Here is an 8259-nt window from a genome sequence, read left to right as displayed (position 1 = left end):
CAAAGGTGATCTCAAAGAATGGCATCTAACTCATTCTCATAATTTACCCGGCAAGATTAATTCCTTAAAGAATCAAATAGAGGTGTTGGATTCTAAGGGTGAGGCGGAGATTTTATCTGAGGAAGAAGTGAGTGCTTTGCATGATTTATCTTCTGAGCTCCATTCTTTATCAAGGGTTAATACTAGTATATCTTGGCAACAATCGCGTTTATTATGGCTTCGCGAAGGGGATGCAAACTCAAAGTATTTTCATGCTATTACATCTGGTAGACGCCGTCGTAACGCCATTTCTTCGGTTGTAGTGAATAATAACATTATAGAGGGAGTCGACAATGTTCGGGAAGCAGTGTTTGGTCACTTTCAGTCTCATTTTCAAGTGCTCCCAATCAACAGGCCTAGGGTGGATGACTTACATTTTCGTAGGTTGAATGCAACTGATGGTAATTTCTTGATTTGTCCGTTTCGTGAAGAAGAGGTTAAGGCGGCTGTGTGGGACTGTGATAGTTTCAAAAGTCCTGGTCCGGATGGCATACATCTTGGTTTTATAAAATATTTCTGGTTAGATTTGAAGCATGACATTATGAGGTTCATATCAGATTTTCACCGTAACGGTTGCCTCTCGAAAGGTATTAACAACACTTTCATTGCCCTTATTCCAAAGATTGATAATCCGCAACGCCTTAATGATTTTCGACCCATTGCTTTAATTGGTTGTTTATATAAAATTTTGGCGAAATTATTGGCCAATCGCTTGAGGCATGTGGTGGGTAAGGTCGTCTCAGAAACTCAAACAGCTTTTGTTAAGGACAGACAAATTCTTGATGGCATTCTCATTGCTAACGAAGCTGTTGATGAAGCTCGTAAGATGAAGAAAGAAATGTTATTGTTCAAGGTTGATTTTGAAAAAGCTTATGACTCAGTTGATTGGGGTTACTTGGATGACGTTATGGGGAGAATGTCTTTTCCTACCTTGTGGCGAAAGTGGATGAAGGAATGTGTTTCTACAGCAACTGCGTCAATTTTGGTTAATGGTAGTCCAACATATGAATTCCATTTGAAAAGGGGTTTACGTCAGGGTGACCCGCTCTCTCTTTTTCTTTTCCTTCTCGCAGCAGAAGGCTTAAATGTTTTGATGTCTGAGGCGGTGAATTTGAATCTCTTTACAGGGTACTCAATTGGGGCGCATAATCCCACTGTGATTTCTCACTTGCAATTTGCTGATGATACTCTTCTGATAGGTGTCAAGAATTGGGCGAATGTTCGAGCTTTAAGGGCTGTTCTGGTTCTTTTTGAAAATATGTCAGGGTTGAAGGTAAACTATCACAAGAGTAGTTTATTTGGTGTTAATATTGAGGACTCGTGGTTACTTGAAGCAGCTTCTATTTTGTCCTGTAAAGTGGGTTGCATTCCTTTCATCTATCTTGGCCTCCCTATTGGGGGTGATCCTAGACGTCTGGCCTTTTGGGATCCGGTTATCTATCGAATAAAATCTAGGCTGTCTGAGTGGAATAGCAGAAATTTGTCTTATGGGGGTCGCTTGATTCTCCTCAAATATGTCCTGTCTTCACTGCCTGTTTACGCCCTTTCTTTTTTCAGAGCTCCCGCAGGTATAATCTCTTCCATCGAATCTATTCTTATGAATTTTTTTTGGGGTGGGGGTGAGGAAAATAGGAAAATTGCTTGGGTCGATTGGAACTCTATTTGCACGAGTAAGGAGGTTGGTGGTTTGGGGGTTAGGAGACTGAAAGAGTTTAATATTGCTCTTCTGGCTAAATGGTGTTGGAGGTGTTTAGTGGATAGGGAAGGGTTGTGGTTTAAGGTGTTGTTGTCTCGTTACAGTGAGGAGAGGGGGCGGCCTAGAGAGGGTAGTAGGTTGGGGTCGGTGTTGATGACATGCTGTCATTACGTAATTTTTAGGACTTATTGTGACATTTTGATAGAGTTCTCATGCAATTTATACTGTTCTGGAGTGCAAAAAGCTTAAATATTGAAGTCTGTTCGAAGGAAATCGCGCCACGCCAATTTCAAGTCGTGCTGCGATTTTTGAAGCAAAATTACATCCTCCCTGTTTGAGGGAAATCGCGGCACGCCTATATACATGGCGCGGCGCGATTTTGACGGGTCAGGCCCATGACTTCTATAAATACTGCACTCAATCTGAAGAACAAGGGTTACGATTTTGGAGAGCAAAGTGCGATTTTGAGACATCGGAGACGGCTAGAAGGGCGATTTCTTCATCCTTTTACCAATTCATGTATGTTTTAATTATTTCATTGATTATGCTATTTGTAAACTCGATTATGAGTAGCTAAATCTCTTAGAGATTAGATCCGAGATGAATCTTTGTAACCCTAATTGACACATGTTGCTGTGAAACTCTATTTTGTTTATGAATTCAATTCTAGTTTATTCAATTCAATTGTTCTTAATGCTTTTTATATCTTGATCACATATAACTTGATTTTGTGAGAATGAATGACCACTGACCATGGCTTTCAACTTAGACCTAATTGAATTGTTCTAATAAACAGGGTTAGTCTAGGAATAGATAATCGTTTGTTAGTGATAATAGGTTAACGTTCGGTAAAACCTTCAAGAATTATTAGACCACCTAAGGAATTAGGGGATGTAGTTTAAGAAGAGGGTCCTAACTCAAGGGATTGATTAGGGCTATTTTGTTAATCATCGTAAACTAGAAGAGGGTTCATAACAAATAGGTGCAGTAGACCAATTAGGGGAACTTAGAGGATTCGACGGATCTGATCTCATCTCTCCCATATTTTCTTAACCAAATCTTTATTTTCTGTTACTTGATTTAATTAAAATCAAACCAAATCTACCGCCTAGTGGCAAATCAAAATAAACTTTTACACATCCTATTCTTATAACGCGATTGAATTATTGAAGTTAAAACAGTCCTCGTGGGATCGATATTTTTACTACTTCGATAGTATTTGGTGCACTTGCCAAACGTCTATCAAGTTTTTGGCGCTGTTGCCGGGGACTGTTGAATTATTTCAACAAGGCAATTACGTTATAATTTAGGGTTTTTGCAATTTAATTTTCTGTTTTTAATTTTTATTTTTCTACTTTCATATTCACTTGATTACTTTGCGTTGTGCAGTGCTACTAAGGTATTTTGCTGTTTATGCGAGGTAAACAGAGCTCAGACGACTTAGAGTACGATCCGGAAATTGAAAGGACTGCTAGAGCACTTCGGAAAGCTGTCCGGTCGCAAAGGTTAGCTCAGTCCGTTCCACCGGGTGTTCGAGAACAAATACCGGAGCCACTCTCAACTGAATCTGAAACGATCTCTTCTCCTAAATCTGCAACTATGGAAGGAGAAGGAGTTGTACCACCGAGACCTAAGCTAGGAGACTACGGGTTAGCCACTCATCGCGGTCAACTGACCCATACTTTTCAACCAGCTAACCCCGTAGCTTTCGACATCAAGACAACTGTCCTCAACGGTTTGAGGGACAAGCAATTTGATGGGACTGAAGCTATGAGTCCTCATGAACACTTGAGCCGCTTTGCTGAAACTTGCGAGTTTTGTGTGCAACCAGCCACCGTGACTGAAGCACAAAAGAAACTAAGGTTATTTCCTTTCACCTTGACGGGAAGAGCAAAAGATTGGTTGCTAACAATACCAAACGGGACTGTCCAAACATGGGAAGAGTTAGAGCTGAAGTTCTTGGAGAAATATTTCCCTATGTCTAAATATTGGGAAAAGAAGATGGAGATCTCTAACTTCAAGCAAGGATAAGGTGAATCATTGTATGATGCTTGGGAGCGATTTAACTTACTTCTTAAGAGATGCCCGAATCATGAGTTCACCGAGAAGCAATACCTCCAAATCTTCACTGAGGGGGTAACACCAAACACTAGAATGTTCTTGGATGCTTCCGCGGGAGGTAGTCTCAAGAGCAAAACTGATCATGAAGTTCAAGCTCTAATTGAAAACATGGCTGGCAATGAGTATCGTGATCAAGCTAAGAAGAAAGAAAGAGGAGTGTTTGGGGTAAGTGAGCAAACTGCTATCCTTGCTAACCAAGCAGCTATGAACAAACAAATCGAAGCTCTAACTAAGGAGTTTCAAGGCTTCACTTTGGCTCATAAGCAACAACAAGTAGCTGCAGTCAAGTGTGACTTATGTGGTGAAGAACATCCCAACGGTGAATGTGTTCCAGAAGGATCAAGTGAAGAAGCTAACTTCATGGGAGGTTATCAAAGGCAGAATCAATACTACAATTCAGGCATCAATAAGCATCCAAATCTAAGCTACTCAAATAACAATGCTTTGAACTCTCAGATGCTCACTCCTCCTCAACAGCAACAAAGGAAGCCATCAGCTCTTGAGGAAACTATGATGAACTTCATGAAGATGACTCAAGGCAACTTTGAAGAGATGAAGAAGAGTCAAGAAGCTGAAAGAAAGAACAATGAAGCTTCTAGGAAGATGCTTGAAACTCAACTGGGGCAATTAGCTAAGCAATTGGCTGAACAAAACAAAGGCGGATTCTCAGGTAACACTAAAGACAACCCTAAGAATGAGTCTTGTAATGCTATTGAATTGAGGAGCAAAAAGGTTTTGACACCTTTAGTTCCAAAAGCTCCAAAGAAGGTTGATGATGTAGTTGAGGTGGAGGAAAATGAAGTAGTTGAAAAAAATGATGAGGGTGTAGTAGAAAAAGAAAATGATCATGGAGTAGTTGAAAACGAAAGGAAGAAAAAAATAGAGGGAGAAAAAAGTGAGAAGTTAATTGATGAAGATTCAATCTTGAGGAAGACGAAGAGTCAAATATTGAAGGGTGGAGACAAACCACAGGTTATTCCATCATATGTGAAGCTTCCATACCCTCACCTTTCAAAGAAGAAAGAAAAGGATGAAGGTCAATTCAAGAAGTTCATGCAACTTTTCTCACAACTTCAGGTGAATATTCCTTTCGGCGAAGCTCTTGATCAAATGCCGTTATATGCTAAGTTCATGAAAGACTTGTTAACCAAACGAAGGAAGCCTAAGGATGATGAGAACATAGCACTTTCTGAGAATTGTAGTGCTATTCTTCAAAAGAAGCTGCCACCTAAGCTGAAGGATCCTGGTGCTTTCACTATCCCTTGTTCAATTGGACCGGTAGACATTGGAAGAGCTTTATGTGACTTGGGAGCAAGTATCAACCTGATGCCTCTTTCAATGATGAAGAAGCTTAAGTGTGGGGAACCAAAACCAACAAGAATGACCATTAATTTAGTTGATCGGTCAATCTCTTATCCTTTCGGTATACTTGAAGATGTGCTAGTCAAGGTTAATGACTTGGTGTTCCCAGCAGATTTTGTGGTCTTAGATATGGTTGAAGATGAAGACATGCCACTCATTCTAGGAAGACCTTTCCTTGCAACTGGTCGTGCTTTGATTGATGTTGAACGTGGAGAGTTAATGTTGAGGTTCCATAAGGAGCAGGTAGTTTTCAATATCTTTGAGGCAATGAAGAACCAAGATGAGAACCACAAGTGTTACCGGATTGACGTTGTTGAAGAAACAGTTGAAGAGAACTCCCTTGAATCTCAACCTATTCAACCAATGGAAGGAGAAATTGTTAAGCCTATTGAAAGTAAGGAAGTGGTTGAAGATGTGGGGGTGACAGAGTGTGTCAAGCAACTTGAAGCAAGCACAGAACTTATGCAACAACAATCATCAGGAGACATCCTTGACAACAAGTATGGGGGATTGGGAACTTGGAACAATATGCCTAAAACTACTTTTACTAATCCTTGTGGTGTATTTGCTTATAAGAAGATCCCCTTTGGAATATGTAATGGACCGGCTACTTTTCAATGTTGTATGCTTTCAATTCTCTCTGACACGATAGAAAGAGTTAGGAGGTACTATGACAAAGGGGTGGTAAGAAACAAGCCTTTTGATGAAACCGTGGATTTAAGGAAGTCTAGTGCACAAGGAACTTTCAAGGGTAAGGAACAAAAGCTGAAACGGTACCGTAAAGGAGGACTCCCAAACAATGAAGAGGGAGAGACATCCAATGATCCTTAGGGATCGTCATCAGTCAAGCTAGTGACGGTAAAGAAGCGTTGGGTGGGAGGCAACCCACTATTTATTTTTCAGATATGATTTTATTGCTTTCAAAAACAAAAACACAAAAATATTTTTCTTTTCTTTTAATACAAGGCAGGAAAGTTTTAAAAATTTGTTCAAGAATACCTCTTGCCAAGAAAATCATGCAAGGTACTGATGTCTTGCATGATTCTCTCCTCAGAAGTTTTTCAAAAATTCAAGGAACTCAGGCATTTTCAAGAAAACAAAATTTTTGGCCTGAGGAAGCAAAGAATGCTTCCTGTTTGACCAAAATCGCGCCGCGCCTATATATGGCCGCAGCGCGATTTTCATGAGCAAACTGCCTAACCCCCTGTTTTAAGGAAATCGCGCTGCGCCTTGTATTTGGCCGCAGCGCGATTTTGCTTGGAAGATGCCCAACCGTTGCAAAAAAAAACTAGCCGTTACAAACCCACTATCTCCCAACCGTTGCAAAACTAGCCGTTACTAGCCGTTGTAAGACAAAATCGCGCCGCGCCTTGCATTTTGGCGTGCCGCGATTTTGACCAAACAGACCTATAAATCCTTCACTGTTCATCATCATTTTCATTCCATTCTTCATACCTTTCTCTACCAAAACTCCCCTCAACTTCCACTCACGAATTTTTGTCATCTTCATCTCCTTTTTCACTTCCTAAAAATCATCTACCCACAATCCTATCACAAATTCATCAATTCAAAACACCATCAAACCACAATCATTCCCAAGTTTCCCAAACTTCACAAAATTTCCCATTCACCATCTTCCTTTCACTCACAAATGGCCTCCAACCAAAGAAACACCCGCTCAAAGAAAGCCACCAACCCCAAACCATCCACAAGCAAATCCAAACGCCCTCGTGCCGCATCCGAACCACCCGAAAACGCCATCCATTTCATCAATGACCAAGCCCAAGAGTTTCATCAATCTATGAAGAGTTTCGAGGTCATAGGGGAGAGGAAGTTTGATTTCACAAAGCTTGTGAAATATCCTTTCTTTGAGTCTGAATTACGAAGGAGGGGGTGGACGAGGTTGAATGATATGATCGACGAAGCAAACAACAAAACGGTGATCGTCGAATTCTTTGCAAATGCAAGGGTGTCCGATACACCCTTTCAATCTTTTGTTCGAGGAAAGTATATTGATTTCAGCCCAGATGCTCTCAATGCATGGCTGAATGTTCAAGCACCGGAGGAGTGTTGGGTTGAGAAACTGAGGAGGGAAATCACTGACGATTTCAATGCCACCAAGCAAGATCAAGGGGATGGCATCTTTGAGGGATTAAGGACACCTGGGGCTGGACACCCGGATGATGATGTGAACATGGGCTGATCTACTATGGATTAGCATTTTCTGCTTTGTATTTTATTTTCAGTCATTTTTCTTTTGATGTACTTTCTTTATTTTCTTTTTATGTCGAAGTCCATTGAACTTATTTCCCTATTGTAATTGCTCCTGCACTTGTTTATTATTAATGAATTTGTTTTGTTTCATGTTACCTATTCCAGTTTAGTAACAGTTGTTTGATGAAACGGTATTCCAAAAGTTCTAAAGGAGGGGTGACTTGATTCAAAGGCGAAGAGTACGGCGTTGCTAGGTAGTCACATACTCCCAGAAATCTCAGCCATAAGGTTCATTGCCAAATTTGTTTTTCAATTTACTTATATTTAGATTAGTTTTCCATGCAACTACATTTCTAGAACTTGCATTGTTTCTCTATTATTGATTGGTCTTTGTCAATTACACACTGAGGCAAAAGTGCTTAGTCCTGTGAGCCTTTTTGAAGCCTACCCTGTTTTAATTTGTTAAATTTATCCTTTCTTAACCAATTGTGAGCCGGTAGGATTAGAACTTTTTGTTCGGTGACAAACTACATTACAAGCCTAGAGACTTTTAGGACTTGTCCCTTAATGTATTTTCTGAGTTAAAGCATTGTAGAATGTTGCTAAAGATTAAGTTTGGGGTTGCTATTGGAATTTGCAACCAACTAAGTTTGGGGTGGGGGTACTAGAGAATAAGAGAACAAAAATGAATAAAATATGAAATTGTCATGCAAAATACACAAAAAAATGGTGTATAAAAAAAAAAAGAAATTCAATGATGAAAAAGGGACAAAACATTGAAAATCCGAGTAACTTCAAACTCGATTGTCCCTAAATGTTAAAAATGT

This window comes from Medicago sativa, chromosome 2 (genome assembly GCF_051527215.1).
Source record: "Medicago sativa cultivar Bolivia chromosome 2, Bolivia_mono, whole genome shotgun sequence".
NCBI classification, from domain to species: domain Eukaryota; kingdom Viridiplantae; phylum Streptophyta; class Magnoliopsida; order Fabales; family Fabaceae; genus Medicago; species Medicago sativa.
The sequence above is the reverse complement of the archived record's forward strand: the minus strand, read 5'-3'. Positions refer to the sequence as shown.